Source organism: Sminthopsis crassicaudata, chromosome 4, assembly GCF_048593235.1.
Source record: "Sminthopsis crassicaudata isolate SCR6 chromosome 4, ASM4859323v1, whole genome shotgun sequence".
In the NCBI taxonomy this organism is placed as follows: Eukaryota; Metazoa; Chordata; class Mammalia; order Dasyuromorphia; family Dasyuridae; genus Sminthopsis; species Sminthopsis crassicaudata.
The window spans coordinates 184,991,901-185,017,715 of NC_133620.1; positions in this window are offsets into that span (position 1 = coordinate 184,991,901).

Sequence of the window (25,815 nt, forward strand, 5' to 3'; positions counted from 1 at the left end):
TTGTAACTCAACTCCTTGATAAGATCATATGCAATAGCTATCTCTACTTCCTTTTTTCTTATTCTTTTTTTAAACTCTCTACTGGCTTCTGACCTCATCTTTCTACCAAAACTTCTGTCTTCAAGGTTATTAATGACTAGTTAGTTGCCAATTCAATGCTTTTTATCAATACTCTTCCTTTTTTTTTTTTTTTTTATTACCTCATTGCAGCCTCTAATCATCTTGTTTTCCTTGATATTCTTTTTTCTCTAGGTTTCTGGGATGGTATTCTTTCTTTGCTTCTCCTCTCTCCTCCCTCCCTCCCTCCCTCCTCCCTCCTTCCTTCTCTCTCTGTCTCTCTGTCTCTGTCTCTGTCTCTGTCTCTCTCTCTCTGTGTCTCTGCTGGATTTTGATTCATGTCATTGTGAGTGTTCTACAGGGTCCTATTCTAGACTCCCTCTTTCTTCCCTCAATCCTTTCTCATCAGATCTCATGGATTCAATTCTGATCTCTATATTGATGATTCTCAGATTTACTTTTCAATTTCGAGTCTTTAATCTCCAAAAACTCAAATCTTCAACTTTTTATTGGATATCTCAAACTAGGTGTTATATAGACAGTTTAAGCTCACCACATCTAAAACTGAATCATGACTTTTCTCTCCTGCTTTGCCTTTCCCCTTCACCCCTCCTGCCTTCCTAATTTTCAAGTTACTATGGAGGGTACCCATAAAGATACATACATACATATATATATATATATATATATATATATATATATATATATATATATATATATATAATTATTATTATTATAAATAGCAATTGTTTTTGTTTTGACTGGAAACCCTGAGGGTTTCCCACTGTTAGGTTGATTTTATTTTATTTTTTCAATAGGTAAAAGAGGCTATTATTTGCCTCATTTTTTTTCCTTAGCCTTAATCACTGAATGGGCATTGTCTCAGACAAATTAAAACCTGGAAAAACCTTAGCTCAAAAAGGCCAAGACTTTTCACTGTCTCCAGGGCCATCTTTAGTCATCCTGATCTATATCTTGTCATTGGACCAGTTGGCTCCATAGGAGAGAGTGAATGAGACTTTTTTACTTAAATGCAATTCACTTGAGAGTCACTTGTCCTTCCTGACATCATGATCTTCCCTGAGAAAGACAATTAACAATCTGTGGGTACCATGATTCTCCAGTCATTCAAGATTTCAAATTATTCATCCTTGCTTCCTCACTTTCTATTTCTGTCTATATTCAATATGTTGCCAAATTGATTTTTCTCTTCATAACATCTCTCTTATAGGTTCTCTTCTCTCCAGTGACATTTCCATAACTCTGATCCAGGATGCAGGTCTTTATTATCTCATGCCTAGACTATTGAAATACCTTGTTTATTTTCAGTTCCACATTTCTGCCCACTCCAATTCCACCTTCAACATAAAGCCTAAATGTTCTTCTAAAAGCACAAACCTGACCATGTTCACATCTCCCCCCAGTAAATTCAAGAGGCTTCTTATGATTTCCAGCATCAAATATAAAGATATTTTTTGATATTCAAAGTCTTTTACTCCTTCCCCACCTTTTTAGTTTTCTACCACCTTAGCCTATCTTCTCAAATCTCAATTTACTGTGCAGTCCAGTAATACTGGCTTTTTTACTCTTCCTAGCATAAGACACTCCATCTACCCACTTTGGGCATTTTCAATGATTGTCCCCCATGCCTAGAATGCTTACCTTTCTCACTTCCTGGATTCCCTTGTTTCTTTTTTTTTTTTTTTAATGCTAGTACCTTTCTTCTGCTGATTATCTTCAATTTAGCCTATATATAGCTTGTTTGTACATAGTTGTTTGTAATCTTTTATTGGATAAGAATTTTTTAGTTAAAAAAAATGGATATGGGTAAGACTTCCAACTCAATCAAGATTTTATCAATCTGTCAGATGGGATAAAGACTAGATCTATGAATTTCTGATAAAGCAAGGAAAAGTTTTGACAAGATCACAAAATCCATAGGTGTCAGAGTTAAGACATTAAGGTAGATCTTCCTGTCTCTGAGGCAAGCTCTCTATCTATCACCCCATTTTGCCTCTTAGGCCATTAGAAGCCAGTAAAAAAATCTTTAGAGAAGGCAGAAATGCAATATAACTTAAGTCTTTGATCAAAATCAATTTCCTTGTCTTGAGCAATCTGTGGAATTTTCACAGTAAAATTTGTTAGCCTCACAGGGAGTTGAAGGACTCTATCTGTTTCCTTGTATAATTGTATGGTATAACAAAAAGATTAGGTTTTCTAAATTTATTTTTTACGCTTAACTCCCTATGGATTTGTGGTGTGTCACAGTGCCACCATATGGACAATAGACAGAAGTGTACAGAGAAGAATGTCTCACATCAGAATACTGAGTATGGTAATTAGCAACATCCCTGGGGAAAAAATAGCATAACATGGTTTTAAAAAATATAGCACATTTCCTTTTTGTACATGCAAAAAAGTACACCTATAAAATTATCATTATGAATTTGTTTTAAAAATAATAGCCATTAAAATAAAAATTACAGTATAATGATAATTAAGAGGTCCAGATTTCATTTTATTTCATATATGATACATAATTCATCTCAGAAATTGGAAGTTTCTAGAATTTTCATATAAACTAACTCCCAGTTTGATATACATGTTTACCCTCCTTTTTGAGAGTTGAAATACTTTAATTGATATTTAATATTTAATTAATATTTAAATTGTCTTTTCATGTGGCATACTAGATTGAGTCAAAGGATCTGTATTTGAATTCTAGCTCTGCTATGTGTGATTTTGGGCAGTTCATGGAATCTCTTTAAGCTTCAATTTCCTTATTTATAAAAAAAAGAAAAAAGAACCAAGAAATGGTTCTATTAGATGATCTCTAAGAAGCTTTCTGACTCTAAATTAATGGTTTAAGTGGTCTAATTAGCATTTTAACTTACTCATGAATTACTCTGCCACCTTTTGTGCCTTGACTAGTATGAGCACGGGACAGGAATATGCCCTATTTAGAAGAGTTTAATGTGGTCATTTCATTCACAGATGAATGAAGATGATTCAGGGAAATAGAAAACTGGCTATGGAATTGTATCAGCTGAAGAAAACCCGACAGACTTGTTCTGAAAGAAATGCCACCTTTGTTTGCTTTCTATGTTTTTAAAGGTGAGGGTAACTCCTCCATTAATGCAGATTTCAATGTCCCGAGTTTTTATAGATGGTTTAATGAGTTGCTGTGGCCAAAAAAAAAAAAATCTTTTCCCTCATACCAAATTTTCAATTGGTGAGCTTATCTAAATTTTGCTAGGCTGATTTTCAGATGAAGGACAGTCTGTTTGGAGGCACATGCTGGAAGCCTTTCCAGCTTAATCTGTTCTACCAGAGATTATATTTTAGGCATAGACTTCAAGAGCTCTCCTTGTTACCATGAGATATTGAAGCTGATTTTAGTAAAAGTGACTCGCAATCATAACAATAGTATTTTTAAAATAATTTTATTTCTTAAATAAATGTATAATTTAATAATTTATTATATTAAAATTAATAATTTTAATAATTAATTCTTTGATCTTGATTGTTATAAAGCACATTTCATAGTTATTTGATTTTTAAAAGAGTCTCTTTCACAATTATTATCCCCATTTTGTAAATGAGAGATTTAAAGAGATTAGGATCAAAGAGTAGAACTGAAAGGCAATATCCTTCAATTACTTCATTTTATGAATGAGAAAACTGAGACAGAGAAAATAAGTGATTAAACCAAAGTCAAATAGCTAGAAAGTGGAAGAGTTGTATTTTGATCTCAGGTCTTCTGACTCCCAATACAATAATGTTTTTCTACTATACTACATGGCATGCTATTTAAGTGATATGTATAAGATCATGTAGTTGTTGAAGGCAACTCTTTAACTTCTTATTCTTTCAGATCCAAGTCTGATGTTCTTTTGAAATAACAACTGAACAAGATTTTAGAAAATTTTGATTTTGACTTTACAACTTCCATTCTCTTCTAATGGCACTAATTTGATATTTATCTAAGAGCAAAGGAGTCGATATATGTGTTATTTATTATTTATTATTCATATATTCATAATTCTAGAGACTGTGAGATAGATATTTGTTGGTGTCTCATCTGATTTGAAGCACCAGGCACAAACGCAAAGGCAAATCTCACTAAGCACATAACTAACCATGCAGTAAGATACATACTTCTATTTGGACTCTTCTTTTGCTATTCAGTAATTGTCATTTGATTACATTTCATTAAGATTTTAATTAGAAAATATGAAATCCTTATATCCAAATAGATCTCATTAATAATGGATGATAGACTTATCACTATCAGCTACAATAAGAACTTACTATATGCAAGGTATTATGTGTTACATCTTTGGAGACGTGGCTTTGTTCTCATTTTGTTAGCATTAAAAAGATAATATTTTTAAATTCCCATTGAGCTTGTTAAGATCATTAAAGGTCCTAGGAAATTTTCTAAATACAACCCAGTCTTCCTCTTATACAATTTTAATACATTTTAGGTAATGATGTGAAGATGGTTCTGATGGATCAATTCTGTGGAATTTCCATCAAGTTGCATCTAATAGTCTGGACAAAGGTAGTCTTCATTTATTTAGTTTTTCCTGTGTAGACAATTGTGCTACTCCTTTGAGTAATTTTACATCTCATTTAGGAATTTTTGAACTTTTGGAGGGTTTTATACAATCAATATAATGTTCTGTGAAAATAGAAGTTTTCAAAAAAATTCCCCATCTATAGAGAATCCTTCTTCCATCTGAACCCTGTGCTAGACTATGGCAAGCATTTTAGGAAGCATATATCTCCCTGATGTATTTTTACTTGATTAAAAAAAAAAAAACAACAACAACTCTATTTATCTATTCGTTCACTTATTTAACATTCATTTTTAGTTTTCAGTTTTGCTTTTAAAAATTAGTCAACAAAAATAAACACAGTGGGATCTTGTACTTTCTGGATTTTTCAGTGAATTATGTGACTACTAATAAGTGGCCTGTTTCAGGAGGAATAGGAATAAACAAAGTAAGAAATAAAGTACCTTCTCAAATAAACATAATAGTCATTATGGAGGCATTCTACTTTGTTAGAAAACTGAAGTTTTTTTAAGTTAGAAGTTAGAAAGTTAGAAAACTCTTTCAAAGAGGGGCTGTATATTTTATGAAGCTCATCTCTACCAAATATCTGTTGGTACTCTAACTGAAAAATAACAATGACATCTCAAATGGAGGATATACTAAAAAAAATCACTAAGCATAAAATAGGTATTTTATTTTATAACTCACAATGGTCAACCATGAAAAGCTCAAACTGACTAGGCAAAACTAGAAACCAAACTAAAGGCAAAATATGTAAAAATAATGCATTAGCATGTCATTAAACTCTACCTGCTGATTTGTGTATGTTACTACAAAAAGGAATAAAAGTTCTATAGAGTAGAAAAGTAGCTGGGGAGACATTTTGTAGCAAGATCAAAAAGAGGCAATGCTTATCTGAAATTCTTAACACATGTTCCTTCTTACTTTGTGCTTAGTTTTATCTTCCTGGTTGTACTACAGAATACTTCACTAAATATTTAACTTTTTACCAGTTTTCCAGTATACATTTATTTGTTTGTTAGAATAAGTACCAGTGTGTACTGGCTGAAAAAAGTTTTATATAGTCTATAAAATTTCAGCATAATTGAAATTTCTAATTTATATATAGAATCATTGACTTAAACTTTAAATAATTTAAATTTAATCTCCTTGAATTGAAAGACTGTTTTCTTCTATTTTTGATCCTATACAATTGTGATATCCTAATTTTATGCTGATGATGTAAAATACAATTATATTTTCCTTTATAAAGGATTAGCTATGATTTAAGTCAAATATGATAAATCCAAAAAGTTAATGATGTCTATGATGGCCTGTTTATGTTAATTAAAAAAAAGAGCAATAGTTTTAAGGAAGCACAATTTCTGTACATCACACTATTGATATTGTTTCAATTGTTATTTTATTAGTGTGGGTGCTACCTCCACAAGTGCAGATTACAATCCTTTTTTAACATAATATATATTCTTTGAGAGTTACTGAAGCTAAAGAATTCACCAGCCTGTGGCTAGCCTGAATTTAGCTGATCTGATCTTCCAACAGGAGCATTACAATCCATTATTGACCCCATACTTGAAATCTTTCCAACTTGGCAGAGTGTGTGTTTTGGGAGCTCATCCTTTGAGAATTCAAGGTTATTTCCATCAGAGTAGGATTTTGTTTAGCATAGGAAAGGAATGAAGAAAAAGAAATTCTCCAATTGTGCATTTTTAAATAGGAAAGTCAAGCAGTAGGTATAAATGAACACAACCAAGTATTGTGTTTTCAAAAATGCAGTTAAACCTCCTTTCTCTTTAATGATTTATCTTTTCTAATGGGATCCAAGATTTAATTTAATTCCCCCTAAACTAATTTATTTTACTCTCATATTGCCTTTGACTGCATGCATGCCTGCTTTCTTGATGTTATCTGCTGCCTTGAACAGAGCTTTGTTTGGCCTAATGGAGATCTCTTATTCTGGTGCTGGGATGCCTGTGGTTAGAAGTGACCTGTTTTTCTAAGTACCTAATATATGCAGCAGCAGGATAAATTCTCTGTTGGTCCATTTTCGAGTGATTTTTTGATAATTAAAATTTTCCTTCATTTTATTTGAAACAAATGGGACATTTCTGCTTTTCCTTGCCCTCACAAGTGATGTCTTTAATGACTTCTAAATGCAGCTTTCCCAGGTTTTGATCTTTCATCAGAATCAGGAATATGGAATAATTTGCAATATTTACAGATGATAATCGAGGGATTTGATTAATTAAAGCCCTTCTTCATTTTCACCTGAAATTATTTTCTGTCAATATCTTTGTGGTTTGTTCAGTCAGTAGAATTGTTACTATTTAATATTCATTTGTTAAACAATTTAGTATTTTTCTACTGATATAGAGGAAGGGAAAGGAAAAAACCATTTAGGTGCTTACTACTATATATTAGGCATTGTGCCAAGGGCTTTAAAAATATTTGATCCTCACAATAACTGTGTGAGGTAGGTGCTATTATTATCCCCATTGGTTAAATTTATATGATTCCTCTTCTCCTAAATAGGAGCTCTTAATCTTTTTTTGTATTGTGGATTCCTTTGATAGTATCATGAAACCTATGGAAATCTCAAAATATCATTTTTAAATGCACAAAATAAATTTATTAGATTATACATGAAATATATTGAAATAGTTATTAGCATATTAAAAAACATGCTCCTGGATTCCAGGTTAAGAACTACTAGGTTAAAGAAAATCCTCCACAGTGAAACAGTTCATCTTTACCCCAATTGTGTAGGTAGTGGGATATGTTTTGTTCAGACATTATCATTGTATAATGATTCCTTAATTTCATCAACATGGATACTCTTACTATTGCAAATCATAATTCTTTTTTTTTTATATATATATATATTTTATAATATTATCCCTTGTATTCATTTTTCCAAATTACCCCCCCTCCCTCTATTCCCTCCCCCCGACGACAGGCAATACCATACATTTTACATGTGTTACAATATAGTCTAGATACAATACATGTGTGTGAATATCATTTTCTTGTTGCACAATAAACATTAGAATCCGAAGGTACATGCAACCTGGGCAGACAGATATTAGTGCTAACAATTTTCATTCCCCTCCCAGTGTTTCTTCTCTGGGTGTAGCTACCTCTGTCCATCATTGATCAACTGGAAGTGAGTTGGATCTTCTTTATGTTGAAGATTTCCACTTCCATCAGAATACATCCTCATACAGTATTGTTGTTGAAGTGTACAGTGATCTTCTGGGCAAATCATAATTCTTAAAATTTAGTAGATGGAGTAAAAAATATCTCTGTAGTGGTGATGAGCATCTCTAAACTTAGTTAAATATGGTACTTGGATAACAGAATCATCACTAGTCCAGTCATGAAAAATTTTCTGGCTTGATAGAACCTTCCAAAGACAATGATCTGCTGACAAAATTTTTGAAAACTCAGTCACATACATGTCTCACCACTGTGAGGCATCAGGAGCAGGACTATATTCCAAAATAAAATTCCACCTACTATATTAAAGACATTATGATGGGAGATTGAATTACAAAAGCCAAAAAAAAATAAATAAAGGACATAGTGACTTTTAAGGCACTTATCAGACTTACAACATATACCTGATGTACATGGGTTAGTTTGTATAATAAAACATATACAAAACAGTTTCCAGATTATATTTGACCCAAGTTATTGACTGAAATAATTGGTTTCCTCCACAAAGGGATTGGAGGAGGGTATCAGAAGGCTTCATGCAGCATCCAAACTGAATCCTGAAGGAAACCAGAGTGAATTCCAGGCATTGAGAAAGCTAGTGCATCATATTGGATACCCTGAAACATGCATAACAAAAAGGAATAGCAACTCTTACTAAGCAATGTTCTTTCACAGTTTATAACATTGTTTGCAGATAAATGTTTTATGAATAGACCATGCTACAAATTACGAAGGTAGTATACAAGAGATATTATTATATTAAAATTATAATAATGTTAATATGAAAAGTGTTAATTTAAAACTAAACTTGTTCCTTCTCCTAATTTCCCTATTTTGTTTATGCCTGGCCCTTACCAAACCGGAATTTCCTCTGCCATTCTTTGAGACTGGATTCATCTTTGACCTTTTCTTTTTTTTGCCTCCATATATCTCATCAGTTCTCTCTGTTCCTCAATCTTGCCTCATTTCTAGTCCCCTTGAGACTCTCCTAATTTAGTTACCAATTATTTTTCACTTAGATTATTGCTTGAACTAACTATTTTCCCTGTTGTATTAGTTTTTCTCCTTCCAATTCATATTTCCAGTCACAGCTAGATAAATCTTGGTGTGACAGCCCTGATCATAGCACTCAAGAACCTTTAATAGCTCCCCTTGTGTATCTTAGGAAATCCAAATTCCTTTGCCTGGAATTACAGTCACACTGCCTCCAAATTTGCTCCCAGTTTATCTTTTTTTTTTTTTGGACCTATGTTAATCTTCTCAGAGTATATTCTGGTGAAACTGGAGCACTTGATAATTTCCAAACAAATTCAATGCTTCCCTGCCTGATTGTCTTTGCTTTTGCGGTTTCCTTTATTTGGAATGGCCTCTCTTCTAGCTTCTGACTATTGCATTTAACCCCTTTTATAAAAATCAGCTCAAATATTCCATATTCCACAAAATTATTCCTAATTTTTCAGGATAATAGAACTTTTCCATTTAAAGTCTACATAGAACTACATAGAACACATTAAAGTGTTCATCATATACTTCATTATTTTATAGTTATTTGTTAAAACATTTCTGTCTTTTCCTCATAGTGCCAATATAATACTTAGTAACATTATGTAGTAATATTGATTAAATAGTCTAAGTAAATGACTTTTAATTAGTGTAATTTTATATGAAAGGACAACCTCTTGTTTTCCTAAGCGTATTGTTAGTTTGAAGTATCTAAAATCATCTTAAATGACATCTTTTCATGGTGTCATATTCCTAATTTCAACTTCCTCTTTTCCATCATCTTTTATTCCTTCTCTATTCTCCCCTCTCTCTCTTTTTCCTGTATCATCACTACTACATAGTTATGCATCATTACTACATAGACACATCAAAGGTCTTGGATTTTGTTATTTATTGTTCAATTATTCTTTAGTTGTGTCTGACTCTCTGTGACCCACTTGGGGTTTCCTTGGCAAAGATACTGGAGTGGTTTTGCCATTTCTTTCTCCAGCTCAATTTATAAATGAAGAAATTGAGACAAACAGGGTTAAGTGACTTGCCCAGCATCCACAGCTAGTAAATGCCTTTGGCCAAATTTGAAGCTCTGACACTTCAGAGATGTGTAGTTCAGATAACTAAACTCCCAGGGCCTCAGTTTGTTCCCAGGGTAGTTGTGATGATGGGGAAACAAAATGTATATAAAACATTTTGCTTAAGCACTAAATATATTTATTTTTATGAAAGCTTTTTTATTTTAAAAACATATACATGGATAATTTTTTCAACATTGACGCTTGCAAAACCTTGTGTTCCAAATTTTCTCCGCCTTCCCTGTATCCCCTTCCTAAATAGGATGTAATTCAATATATGTTAAACATGGTAAAATATATGTTAAATCCAATGTATGTATACATATTTATTCAGTTATCTTTAAAGCACTAAATTTATGTCAGCTATTGTTTTATCCATTTTCCAGAACTAAGACTAAAACTCTGCCTCATTCAACTTCTCTTCCTCCCCCTTAAACTCTTATTCTCTTGATCTGTTTCAATCTTTGCTTCTGCATTTGAGGGAGTTCTTACCCAGTCTCTCCATATATATGTAACTATATGTACAAAAATATATATAACATAACTATATAAATTTTAGTTGTTATTATATGAAAATCTTGTGGAGGCTTGCTAAGAAGCAGAAAATTAAGGACACTAAATTAGGTATCCTTTTATCTCTTCAAACTAAGTTCTCCCAGTATCCTTACAATAGCAAAATTAAACATTTTCACAGTCCATTTCAGACATTGTGTAATTTCAGTCAAAAGAAAATTTCTTCTATTCCATTCTGTCTTGAGATCAAAATAAAACAAAACAAAATCTTTGTCACATGTTGGCTATTGTCTGAAATCCACTTTTTAAAGAGATAAAGCTTTTTATGTTGGCAATTTGAAAGAGAATAGTTAAAAATTCAAATATATAGCTAGGTTTTTGAGAATGAATTTCAAAACTACATAAAGGATATCGGAGTCTTCTTTTTGGGTTAATTTTGCAGAGATTCTTAATATTTTCTATGTCATGGATTGACCTTTTTGGCAATCTGGTGAAGTCCTTCTCAGAAAATATTTTTAAATACATAGAACACATAAGATTATAAAGGAAACAAATTATATTGAAATAAAGATGTAATTTTTCCCATCCAAGGTCACCGACTTTTAAAAATTGATCCATGGACCTCAGAATCCCTTTGTTAGAAGTAGTTATAAATCATATCCAATGAGGAGAGAGAACAGAAGGTAGAGAGAACGGGGGAGACCACTGAGAAATAAACAAGAACAAGAATGGGAGGTAAGAGGTGCCAAAGACATTTTCTCAAACCAGCCTTCTGGAATCCTCATGCCTCAGACTAAGAAGTAGCATGGAAAAAAAAATCTATTTGGCAGTAAAGGAGAAAGTTTCAAGCACTTAGAAACAAACAACAAAATCTCATCTGTGAAGAGTCAAAGAACTATCTTCAGTTTTCTCTGAGTAATCAGTACACCATAGGAAAGAAGCAGCAAGGATTAGCTACCATTGTAGAAGCAATTAGGGCAGTAAAATGGACAGCAAATAAGCTAATAGCAAAAAGGGGGAGGGCTAGTGTCTCAGAAATAACACTGTCCCCTCTGTATGGGTGGGGGGGGAGAAGGGCCTGCTTTGCAGTACAGAAAAGTACTGTATGTGGGAATGGATACATACATAATCTATACCATAGAGCTTGATATATCATAGAAATGAGTGATGTGCTTGTAAATGTTTCACAGCCCAGTTCTCCAAAACAAAATAAAATATTCATAAGATATACATTTCCCCCATCGTTTCCCCATCCTCTTTAGACAATTAATAATAACAACAACAAAAATCCCTGATTTATAGTATTTGTCTATTTTCCAGATGTAAATGCTTACACTGAAAATTTACTCATTAGTTTTTAGGTGATAAGAGCTGACTCCAGCACATCCCTGATAGCAGCTATCCTGCAACAATATGAAGGTATACTTATCCATATTTGTGGGAAGCTTATTGCATGTCATCATAGATTAGTGACACACAGCAAAAGCAAATAAAAGGCAAAATTTTGCCAAAAGGTGGGGTTTAAAGCTTTTCTACTTAGGGAAATCCATGATCACTGTGCTGCTTAGAATGCTGAAATTCTCAGGTACCAGAACTTCTGCAAGTCTCCTTCTGAGTCAGGTAGAAATCATATAACCACCAAGGTGAATAGGCTTAGAATCCAATTATTCTTGTTGAATAGGGAAAAGATTGTGGGTAGCAAAACCATGGTGGTAAAACATGTGTTATACAAATCTTTCAATGCTGGAGATATAATTTTAATACCAACCTTGTCAGTAGTTCTGTCTTTTTATAAAAACAATTCAATTCAAAGACCCATTAAGGAGAACATGGAGAAAATATGATTTTTATATCATGTATTAGAAGTGTCAAGAACTCACCAGCTTCAGAGCAAACCTTTCATAGGAAATACAAATACAAATTTTTGAAGTGGTAAAGGATTCTTTGTACCTATGACCAAACTTATTACAAATGAAATTGAAAGGTAGGTACAAGCTTCCTGGAGTCCACTGCATTTGTGGTTAGGAAATTGTAGATACTCTTTTGAATAGTTTTGACAACTTAAAAGGGCATTGGCAGTAAGTGAGGATGATTTTCCAAAGAAAAAAGCTATGTCCGTTTTTTACTCCAGCATTGCATAGTGGAAATATCCTTGGAGTAGGAGTTCAAAAATCTAGGTTATAATCTCAACTCCATCACTAATTTAGTGTGACCTTGACTAAATCAACTGCCTTGGACCTCAGTTTTCTCAAAAATAAAATGAAGGGACTATACCAAATAGTATTAAAGGTAATTCCCTGCTCTAAAATCATCTGGAATAAACTCTACTCACCTAAAAGGTTAACCCTCATCTATCTACTAATTAACTAATCTCAAAACAAAATTATTCTGAAACATTCATTGGAAAAATCTATTGTTGGAAAATGAATATGGACATAATTCTGCACTCTCCTTTTTTTTTTTCAATCAGTTGTTCATTCCACTGTATTTGCTTTTCATATTTAATGCCTTTACAAGATGTAAAATATCCTGTGATGACAGAGTATCATTGTTTGATTAGCTTGGCTCTAAAAGAAATTAAACTATGTGAAGTGGTGTCTTCATATGAAATGGCTGTTGTCCTCCTTTGGAGGGCAACAAAGGATTCGGGAAATTTAAATCACAAGATGGAATGATTATTACCAAAAAGAAATTCAAAAATATTCTAATATATCAAACAATGAAGTAGAGGATCTGTTTTGATTGAAGTAGTGGAAGAACAATTAAACAAGCAGAATTCCTAACTGCTTTGCAATTCTAGTATGCCTATGGATATTGAGAGTACATTGCTCTGTTTTAAACAGTTCTCTAAAATTATAGATAAACAATCTAATAAGTTATTATTGTTGTTATTACTATTGCTAGGAAATATTCATCTTATAGATTCCAGAACTTATACTATCTGTTATATGTGTGTGTGTATGAATGAATGTATGCTTATATATGTGTGTATAGATATACATGTGTATGTATATATAATAATATGTGTATGGGTGATATATGTATCTATATATAAATAACACATTGTTATTTATGACTAAGAGATTTGTTTTTTGTACAGTGTTTTACCTTGAGAACTTGGCTGTGGCCAAAACTAAGGAGAGAAAGGATGGTTCCTTTTCCCAGGTAAATCAGTATTCATAATTGCCAAGTGATCCTAGATCTTATCTTTTCATAGGTTTTCTTTGTGTAAAGGAATAGAATTGATTTTTCCTAATTTTTATGGTTAATTTAAAGAAAGTAAATTCAGTAAGTGACTGGCACATGAAGATTATTTTATAAACTTACTAAATGTAAATTCATTTATATTTAGCTAGATAATTAAATTAAGGTTTTATGTCTTCATGTGTTTCATATAAAGAGTATCATTTTTGTTATGAAGGAGAGATTAAATAAATGTTCTTAATAAATATTGATTGATTGATTTATTGTTATGGCTTAGCTGTGCTGAGACAGTCACTGAGACTTGAAAATTAAATCATTTGCAGCTATTAGATCCAAATGCACATTCTGTATTGCAGTTAAAACAATCTCTGAAGTAGTTTCTTATCTTAAAATACTGTTTAGTTATACCATGGATTTAATGTCAATTAGCTTGACATTAAATATTATTGGACATATTAAACTATGCTATTTTGCTACATATGTGAAAGTATGGAGTAGCCAGCTGATGCAGTGAATAAAGCACCAGGCCTGGAGTCAGGAAGACCTCAGTTCAAATCCAGCCTCTGGAGCTTACTAGTTATGAAATCCTCAGTAAGTCACTTAACCTCATTTGCCTCAGTTTTCCCATCTGTAAAATCAGCTAAAGAAGGAAATGTCAAAACACTCTAGGATCTTTGCCCAAAAAAACCCAAATAGGGTCACAAAGACTTGGACACAACTAAGACAACTGAACAACATGAAAATACAGCTGCTTCGACACTGACTGCAAGAGACAAAGTAGAGTCTATAAATGTGAAGAAATGTAGTATAGTGGAGAGAGCCCTGGATCTAAAGTCAGGGAAACCTGAGTTCAAATCTTACCTCAATCACTAGGTGACCTTAAACATCATTTAATCACTCCAAGTCTCAGGTTTCTCATTTGTAAAACAAAGGAATTGATTTTTAATTGTTTCTAAACATCTAGCTCTAAGCCTAGGCTCTAATAATTATTATAATAACTAACAGCTGGATCTTCTACACAGGAGCAGAGAGCAAGCTCAGCAAAGGAATTGTAATAAACAAGCTGGCACTTGAATCTTTGGAACTAAACTGGTGAAGGGTGTGTGTGTGTGTGTGTGTGTGTGTGTGTGTGTGTGTGTGTGTGTGTGTACTAAATTGCTCAAGTTTGATATACTTTGAGGATTTCATTTTTTCTGACATCCTTCATACTCATTAGCATTTGTTTTGAGGAACATTTAGTTTTTCCAAGGAAGTTCTCAACCACATAGATATGTTAGGACACCTATTTTCTCAAAGATATTCACAGTTGGATTTTCTACCAAGTGCTCAACAATCATTTGCCTTGACAAAGAACACTAAGGGTTTTTTTTTTATTGTTGTTTGTTTGTTTTTTACTGTGTCAGAAGATAGATTTTATAGAACTGGTCTAAGAAACATAGTACAAGCAAAATAACTGTTTGGACATGTATACATATATTGTATTTAATTTATACCTTAACATTTATAACATGTATTGGTCAACCTGACAAATATATTATATTATATATTATATATGTATAATATATAATATAATATGATATAATATGATATAATATGATATAATATAATATAATATAATATAATATAATATAATATAATATAATATAATATAGTATAGTATAGTATAGTATAATATAATATAATATAATATAATATAATATAATATAATATAATATAATATAATATAATATAATATAATATAATATAATATAATATAATATAATATAATATAATATATAGAGTGGTGGAGGGAAGGAGGGGAAAAATTGGAACAAAAGGCTTAGCAATTGTCAGTGCTGTAAAATTACCCATGCATATATCTTGGAAATAAAAAGCTACTAAAAAAAAAAAGAAAGAAAAGAAACATAATACATTTGAAGGAGAATTTTTGGAGATTAAGTAGTACAGCCCTTTTAGTTTACAGACGAGGATGTTGAGGTCCAGAAAATTGTCTAAAGACAATTAATGAATAGCAAGACTGGCACCAGAACCCTGACATCCTGATTCCTGTGATTTTTTTCACTGTATCTTAAAAGACTCATCAAATAACTTTTGTTCTCAACCCGGATATTCTACTTTTAGCTCTGAGTTTGAGTCAGTCTCTTCAAATGTAAAAATAGGTATAATAAAAACCAGTCCATAGGTTTGAAGCTGTCGGGGTCAAACAGGTAGGAAGTGAAAGAACTGGTATTCAAACCCAGACTATCTAAATTGGCTACAATTCAGGATTCTTTCCACTGTAGGGTTTTGTTTTTCTTTTTCTTTTTCCTCCCAATTGAAGGATGGCGAAAGACAAAAAGTAAATTCTTGTAAATAGAAGAAAAAAATCAAGTAACCAAATAAGCTAATGTTATATAGAAATACTTGGTGAGTCATAAAGCACTATGTATGTATAAAGACTATTCTGATTTACTATCTTTAAATGTCCATTACTATAGTAAATGAACTATAAATAGAGCTCTTGAAACTTCAATTAAATAAGTATTGAGGACCTACTATGTGTTTCAAATTGTGTTAGAAACTGAGGATACAAAAGTACAGGTCTGGATCTCTGCACTCAAGAAGCTTGTTAAGTTGAGGGGAAAAAAAGGTTTAAACACAAAGCTTATCTGAGGACTTTATAAAGTTATGTCTTACAATATAAGGAAATAGAAGACATAAATTTCTTTGAGAGATGGAAATAAATATACATGTTGGCTGCAGATTTTTCGTTCATGTTCGTGGAAAGGGAAGAATATTGTTCTACTCAATTATTGTTGACTTTCTAAAAGAAATCAAGCTTGAATGATAAAGGGAAGCAGGTAAATGAGGGGAAAAGAAGAGTAGAAACCTGCCCCATTAGAATGTGAGTTTGTTGATGGCAGAGACAATTTTTTAGTTTGCTATTTTGTTTTTTGATTTTCTACACATTTGTAGCAATGCACTGCTCAGTTCTGGGCACATAGTGAACTCAGCTAATTGAGCTCACTCTGTTCCCACTGTCAACCTTATTCTACACAAAGAAAGTCTACATTCCTGGGAGTGTTTTATCTTGTTAGCAAGACTAAGGCTTGCCCAACCCACCAAATCTATAAGGACCCCTCAGATAAGGGACTCCACCTCCCAGCCCTTCAAGTAACCTTTGTGAGAAAAGCACCCTCATTCTCATGGATTAGTATAGCCTTCTCCCTGTATTCCCATTATGCAATTGCTGACTAGACATAATGTGTTCATTCTTGACTAGCATCCTCCCTAACTTCTCCCTCATTCTCTAGATCCTGTCTTTATTTCACCTTTCCTTCTTTGCATCAGCATTTTAAATGGTGCTCCTTCACTACTATGGAATTAATTACTCATCATGCAATTAATTAATTGCCTATGCAAAGATCAGAAATAACTTTTCATCTGTTAAAAAGACAAGCATGGTCTCAGTCATCCATTTAGATAGTCATGTAATAATTTCACAATATGATTTTTTGTTTCTTTTCCTCCCTTCAATGTTAGTTATAGGGCCAAAACTCCAGAACTGGAAGAGACCTCAAAGTCCTAAGTCTTGACTTCCTTCAAGTCCTAACTAAAATCTCATCTTCAATAGTAAAGATTCATTAACTGTAGGTTGTGACCCATTATAAGTTATTAACTGAATGTGGGGGCTGGGAAAAATTTGGCAACAGTAAAAGGTTTCTGAATGCAATGACCAAAAATTAATCCAAAATCAAACATATCTTGAATCCAAGTGTTTCTGGTAGTGCTTGCCTGTGTTACAACCTGTGACTTCACTGCAGCCTTGGTTCCAAACATAAAACATGCACACTTTTCACTGGGTATCCACAAATGGCTGCCAGAAATGCCTTGGCTCAGATTCAAAATAGGGTCATGTAAAAATTTACTGGGCATAAAGGGATTGTGAATGGAAAAAAAATAAGAAGTTCTCTTCTATAGGAAGTCTTTCCTAATCTTTTTCAATTCTCAGGCCTTTTCTCTTAATTTTTTTCTATTTATTTGGTATATAGCTTGTTTGTAGATTTTTTTGCTTCTTGTTTCCTCTATTAGATAATGTACTTTTTGAAGGCAATGACTGTCTTTTTCCTCCTTTTGTATAGGGCAGGTGGTCAGAAAAAGTGATACAAGGACACTCTTAAGGTATCCCTTAAAAACTTTAGAATTGATTGTATATCATGGGAGATACTGGCACAGGACCATCTAGCATGGTGTATCATCATCAGAGGGCTCTATGAGAAAAGCAAGATTGAATTAGCCCAAAGGAAATGTGAGATATGCAAAATTAGAGAAGCTACCCTAAATGTTCATATGGACTATTTGTGTCTGACCTGTGGCAGAACATTCTGAGGTTTGGCTTGATTGGTTATAGCTGGACACACTGTAACTCAATTTTAACACAGTGATGTTGAAAATCAAGAACAACAACATACAACTGAGTGAGGATAATTTAGAAAAATATCTTTCTGAATATGTAAAAAGTCTGAAGAATGATGAAAGTATGTTTTTATCAGATCACAGAGTTGAATTTGCTTCCGTACCTTTCTCTATTATTGTCATTTATAAGAAAGAAAATAAAACATACTTTAACTATGTACCTGAATACTATATAATTTGTTTATTGGGACAGTTTTGTATTGATCAATGGCAAATTTTTTTTTAAATCCAATAGTGAGAATTTTCAGGATGTTTCTTTGTATATTGCTTAATCACACACTATTATCAGATGGATTCTTCTATATCTGAAGAATTATCAGATATTATTCATTATAACTTTTATTGACTTTTTGCTCATGATTAGTGACTATAAATAGTTACATGCCTTAGATATCCAAAAATGTATTATTTCTCTCAGGCTAAGTGAGAAAGTGCAGGACTTAACCTTATAAGGAACATTACTTTACATTACAATGTATAGTATAAATCCTATTAGTTCATTTAATAGAACTACAAATATGGTCCTGCTACCCCATTTTGCAGATGAGGAAAGTGAGGCTCTGAGAGGTTCAGTTCTTTGCCCAAGGTCACATAAGCTACAAATATTACCAGTGGAATCTAGACCTAGAACCAGTGTTATTTCTGCTGTACCTTAATGCTTCTTTTTGATTTGACATTTATTTAGAACATATTATAGGAAAGGAACTTGGAAATGGAAATTTCCTTGGCATGGAAATACAAGGACAAAAGAGCTTTCATTCTGTGGAGCAGGGATACAAAATGTGTGCAAATAAGTAAATATTAAAAATATTTAAATTTGCACATGCAAGTAAGTTTACAGGTGGACTAGTGACTTCATTATTATGGAGACCTCCCATTGGACACTTTCCTTTACCAACACAGAATGTTACAGTTTTAGAAAGTTGCCAAAAGCACTGTGGGTTTAACACCTTGTTCAAAGCTGCACAATAAATATATGTGAGGAGTGTGACTTGAACCCAGGTTTTCTTGGCTTTGAGAGCAATTTTTTATCTAGGATGCCTCTCTTTCATAAAGTAATCAAAAGTAATTTCAAGCTTTAAAAATATGGAACATTATATGAATTTGAATAAGTGAAGCAATAGGCTTTCCAGAAAGTTTTTATATTTGAAAAGTGTGGTAAATATTGAAGTTACATCTATATTTACAACCTCTTTGTTTCCAGAACAGCCAGTCTGCCTTCATCACATCATAAAATATGATGACCTGGTGAGTAATACTTTTATTATCAAATATGTAAAGGTGTCCCATGTTGGCAGTAAGGGTGAGATCATAAATTAGAGTACCAAGGGATATTTGGTATGATGTTATCCAATCTGTTTACTTTACAGATGAAAAAGATGGAACCTAAGAAATAACTCATAAAATCATAGAGTGTTAGAAGCAGGAAGGACCTTAAATGTCATGCAATTTCATGTCTAATTCTCCCTGTTATACAGCTGAGTATATTGAGGCCTGAGGTAGTTAAGTGACATACCCAAAAGCACTCAACTAATAAATAATAATGCCAGGATTCAAACTGGTTTCCTGATTCCAAATTGAGTTCCCATGTAGAGAGAAAAAAAATATACAGCATGGATGCTGTACCCTAAGACATGAAGAATGGTGTCCTCAGTCCTAATTATTTCTTAGAGCACAAAGGGATATCACTTTTAGAATTCTGATGAACAAGAGATAAACAAGAAAAATGAGTAGGTATTAATAATACTCTTGCTTTGCACTTTAAGACTTCCCATAAGAGGAATGTGATATATGAGTATCTCCCTGGAATATCTCTTCCCTCAAACTGGTAGGATATGCGATTTTCTTCAAGGCTTAGCTTAGGTGCTACCTCTTACAGGAAGCTAATCTTGGTTTTCTTAGGTGCTAATGCTCCTTCCTTACTGAGATTATATTTTCTTATGTGATACAATACAGTACAACAAGGATTTATTAGTCAAATCAATAGGCATTTATTGAATGCTTACTTTGCAACCCATACTATATCAAGAGTTGGGAATACATATAAATATAAGCAGAAAGAAACACAGGTCCTGCCACCAAGAATCTTACATAATAATGGAAGAAAGGAACTCAGAAGAGAGGGGGAGCTAGGTATCCAAGTAGAGAAGGTCCTATAAAGATAAGTCAATAGTGGATATACCCTGGAGAGGGATGAATGCATGGTTGACTTGAGCTTCCTTCTTAAAAGGGAAGAATCAGCCATTTAAGGGAGAGTCAGCTGGGGCAGGAGGAAACACTGATTGTGAGAAGTAGTCCAGAGAAAAATATTTCTTTTGGCTTAGAAAGAAAGATTTGTAGTGAAGAATCAGCAATGCAGCCTAGAAAGAATGAAGACCTTAGTTAGGACACTTACCTGTGGATAGAGTTCTGTTCAAGCATATCTGAGTTCAAATTTAGCTTCAGATCCTTACTAATTGTATGACCCTAGACAAGTCACTTAACCCTGTTTGCTTTAGTTTCTTCATCTGTAAAATGAGCTGAAAAAGAAAATACCAAACCACTCCAATATCTTTGGCAAGAAAATCCCATAATGGAGTCATGAAGAATTGGACATGAGTGATAGACTGAACAACAACAACAATAATGGACAAGGAACTATACTAGCCACTCAAAGACAAAAATATCCTTTGAGAAAAAAAGGCACTTAAATACCATAGATCAATGGATATGTGTATATGCAGAATATGCATATATCCACATGTATATAGCTATATAGTTACCCATAATTATTATATTTATCACAAATGATAATTATCAATATATAAAATGCTTATCACATGTACCCAATAATTTAAGGAAGCAGCATAATTGCTAAATGACAATTTAACTGTGTAATTAATGCATCCCCCAATCAAATATATACATATATGAGCACACATGTGTATGTGTGTGTATATACACACAGAGAGACACCATATATGTGTATCTGTATGTATATACACAGATATATGATATACATACACATATATGGATGTGTCTTTCACAGGGATGTTTTTTCTCTTTTATCTGTGTACCTCTGTACGTATTAAGTAATTAACATATACTTTTAAAATCAAATTTTCCCTCATTACCTTTTGTTGTTGTTGGTACATAGTGTTGAGTGTAAGTTTTTTTTTTCTTCACTCAGTCTATTATGTAGGAGAAATAGAATATATAAGTCTGAAAGTTTGGTGGAATATGTAAGAAATATAAAGTGAATTATAAATTACCCTGGGAAATCAAGAAGAGTTAATACCAACTATGGTTCCAGATAAGCTCCTAATTATATGGGCTGCTGTATTCAACATCTGCTGTTCCTTGTAAAGATATGCCTCTGTATAATAACAACAATAACAACACATTTTTGTGTTGTTCAATCAGTGACAACTCACGTTTCTCTAGCATGTTCAGATTTTAAAAGTGCTTTCCTTAAAATACCTCTGAGAAGTAGGGCATATAATACTGAGTAGACTAATCTGGATGTATCAGTGGCACAAAAGTACCTCATTTTATACAATTAATGGATTTTTTAAAATGTATGGAAAAAAATAAAAATTTCTGTAATTCAAATCTTAATTTTTTCTTTCAAGAAATGTTAATTTCAGCAATGTGTTATTTAAGTTGGCCATGGCTTCTAATACTGTAGCACTTAGATTTTCCCTGGAAGCTTCTTTGTCAAGTATTTTAAAAGTAAATAGTTAAATAAACCCTATTTTAAAGAAACCCATACAATGAATCCTATTATGAAATGAAGAAACCTTTTTTTAATTAAAGTAACTAATGCATAACTTGTTTTTTAAGTTTATGTTTTCCTTTATTTTTATAGGTAAGTTTTGTTTGGTTTTAAGGTAGTTGCCTTAAAACCATAAGTGGTGCAGTTAGATAGATTGTAGTCAGACTACTTGAATTCAAATCTGACTTCAAACACTTATTGGCTATGTGGTCTTGGGCAAGTTAACTTTGTGTCTCATCTGTTTTCTCTACAATGTTTCACATTGTGTTTCCTCATCAGTAAGATGAGGATAACTATAACACTTACCTCTCACAATTGTTGTGAGAATTAAATGTAAAGTTCATAGCACAGTGCCTGACATATTCTTGTTCAATTGTGTTTATATTTTCATGACCTCATTTGAAATTTTTTGGCAAATATTCTAAAGTGGTTTACTATTTCATTCTCTAGCTAATTTTTATAGGTGAGGAAATGGAAGCAAATAGGAGTTGTGACTTGCTTGGGGTTATATAGCTAATGTCAAATTTGAACTCAGACCTTCCTGACTCCTGACGTGGTGCTCTATTCACTGCCTAGCAGTTAGTAAAGATAAGGTCTTCAATGTTGAGTATAGTTAGCAGAGGAATTGACAAAAAATAATCCCTGAGGCAGACAGGAAGAAGGCATTTATAGAGATCAGTTTAGTTCCATCATCCTATTCTCTGGAGAGGCCATCCATTGAGAAATCCAAGTTATGTCAAATCCTAGAGACACACCTTCTATAGAGTCTCAAGCACTACCTTGCCATGTCCTGTCAGAAATCCCAGTCATGTCCCTGAAGTTAAATTTCCCTATAAAATCTACTCATGAGCCATCTCATGGCTGCTGCCTTCCTTTGGGTCATCTGCCATGGCACTCTGCTTCATGGTATCTTTCCCCTTCCTTTTCTGTCATGGTATCTCTTATAATTCTACTATGTTTCCCAATCCCATTTCTTTTGCTTATAGCTAATTAATTCTTTTAGAGTGCTCATTTCCTTTCAGGATTTAGCCTGCCAGCTAAAGGCATACCCCAACCTCATGGGGTATTCCATTTCTACTAGGTAATTTTGAGTTCCTCTGAGGAATTTGTCTTTCATATGCTCTCCCACTCTATTTCATATTTACTATTCCTGATGTCTATTGTATCCCTTTATTTTGCCTGTAACCTATTCCCTAAATAAATCTACCTTTTGACAAATAGAATGGCCATTGTGAATTCTTCACCCTGAGTATTGGTTTCTAGTACTTTCACTCTTGAGATCCTACCAGTGTGTTTCAAACTGATAAGCAGACAGAATTTATTAGCTTTTAGAAAAAGGATTTCCTGAATCCCAACTTTTGGTGCCTACAGTCATTTGGTGCCTATATCACTCACATTATTTTGGTGCTGAACACACAGCAGTAGGAGCTTAATAAGTACTTACTTTTTTGTCCTTCCTGCCTTTTGATATTTCCTACATTAATGTATCCATGTCATTGTCCTTCTCAGAGAGAAAATCCTTATAACAAAGAATTTTTTTTAAAAGAGTGGAAAAAATATTCATCAAACTTACTGAAAAATTTTGAAATTATATGTTGTTTCATACCCATAGTAGCCCACTCTTTAAGGAAACAGAGACCTGAATTAGTTTTTAAAAATAAAATGAAGCATATATATGCTGACTAAAAAAATGAATTCCTCATTCTTTACTTCTGTGAATTCAAATAAATATTAAGTATCTTCCCTGAAGAAAATGGTACTTGAGTTGTACAATGAAGGAAAGTGGGTCTTCAGCAGATAAAAATGAGGGGGGAGTAAGGAGTCCATTTTGATATGAACTGTCAAATCCTGTTCCTATAGAATAATGTTTAGGCTCTTGTTAATTCATCCATCCTGTCTCCAATCTAGTTAGCATCTTTAAAAAACAGTTCACAACCTTTGAGACAACCTTGATGGGAACTTAGCTTTCCCAGGCTGTCTTATTACCATAAGTTAAGAAGTTATGCTTTCCTAGATTATCTTGATTGGCATATCTTTAGGAAGGTCTGGGACCTGGTCTGCCACCTGGCTCCCTGACCTTCCTTCTTCAGTTTGCACCTTTGCAACTCCCAAGGCTACATTTTCCCTATAAAAGATCTGCTTATGATTAAAAAAAAAAAAAAAACCCTTGCCAAATTCTCTTTAGGACAAAGCTCACTATAACCGAGCTTCCTTTCCCTCATAGTTATGTTTCCTCTAATGACACCATTCTCCTAACTCTTGCTAAATCTGGCCAGTCTAACTTGCCAGACAATGGCTTTTTTCTTCCTCATAGAATATTATCTTTCTCCTGATTAATTGTGAGTTTTCTCAGGGAACTTGTCTTTTTCCTTTTCTAACTGTATGCTCTCCAAGTTCTATTTCATACTTAACATTCCTGGTGTCTATTGTATCCCTTCATTTTGTCTGTAACCCCTTTTAATAAATCTACCTCTCATAAAAGAGAATGGCCATTGTGAATTTGTCACATGTTTATTTTGAACTGGATATTGTACCTCATCACATCACATTTCAGTCCTTGGGCTTAAGAAAAGACAGTTGAGGAAGAGAGTTGAAAATAAGGATAAGACCTGGGAATGGAAAGTAGTCCAATTTGGCATTGAGCATGAAACGATTATTATGGAACTATAAGAATGAAGCTTTGGATTCAAATTATAGAGAAAGGGTTTTGCATGGTAGGATCAAAATTCTAGAAAATAACCTTGAACACTGGTTTTCTAATATTTTTACTCTTGAGACCCCATTAGTATGTTTCAAATTGATAATCAATTATCAAATTGATAATGCTAAAAATTAGCATTTTTAAAAAGGGATTTATTAAGAAGGTATAGTCAGAACAGTAGAACAGTAGATTAACATTCACTCCAAAAGAGTACACTCTCCCCTTCCAAAAACAAAATCTCTGGAGAAATGGACTGGAAATGAAAGTATTATAGAAGTAAGGCTCATTTACCTAGAATACTTAACAAAGTAATACCTCCAGATCTTTATTCTTGGAAGTAATTTTCTCTATTTATGGAGTCCTCATGAAATTTACTTTATGGCATGATGTTGGGAATAGATGTGTCTTTCTCAGTGTTAGGCATCTCTAGTGGCTGACTCAATTTGCTGCTAGGCTGGGTTAATCTGCTGATGAGTCAGGACATTCTATCTTCTTGGCTGCTGAGCTAAATCACTCTACTGCAGCACTAGGCTACCTTTCCATTACTTTTGGTATTCTCTTTCCAGGAGAGGAGCGGAAGCTATCAGTTGTTACCCTGAAATCTCTCCAGACTATGAAATGCTTACAAGTATTTACAAGTTACTGAAAAGTATCACAGTGTCATAATGGATAAAGTGCTGGGGTTTACAATTAGGGAGACTCATCTTCCTGAGTTCAAATTTGGCCTCAGACATATACTAGCTGTGTGACCCTACCAAATCACACATAACCCAATTTGCCTCAGTTTCCTCATTTTAAAATGAGCTGAAAAAGGAAAAAGGAAACCACTCTAGTATCTTTGCCAAGATAACTCCAAATGGGATCATGAAGACAGCTACAACTGAAATGACTGAACAACAGCAACAGCAACTCCTACCTGGGAATACCTATGTGAAGATTGTTGCTCTACTGACTTTTGTGGCTATTGCTACCAGACAATTCAACTCTGCCACACCCTTTGCTCACTGGTGGTCCCTTGGATAAGATCTCATGCTGACAAAGGTAATGAAAAAAGGAACAAACTCTTCCTTTTTCTCTAAGCATTTTCTATTTAGGGTCTTGGCTAGAGTTCCTCTACTAGACTCATTTGACTGAAGTGGCTTTTTCTTCTGTGAAGAGACTCAGAAGTATGTCTTGATGGTCTCAACTAATTTCAAGATGTTATTGTGTCATCTAATTTTCATTCCCCAAATCCCTAGTCATTGCAGATTGTTTAAAGATTCC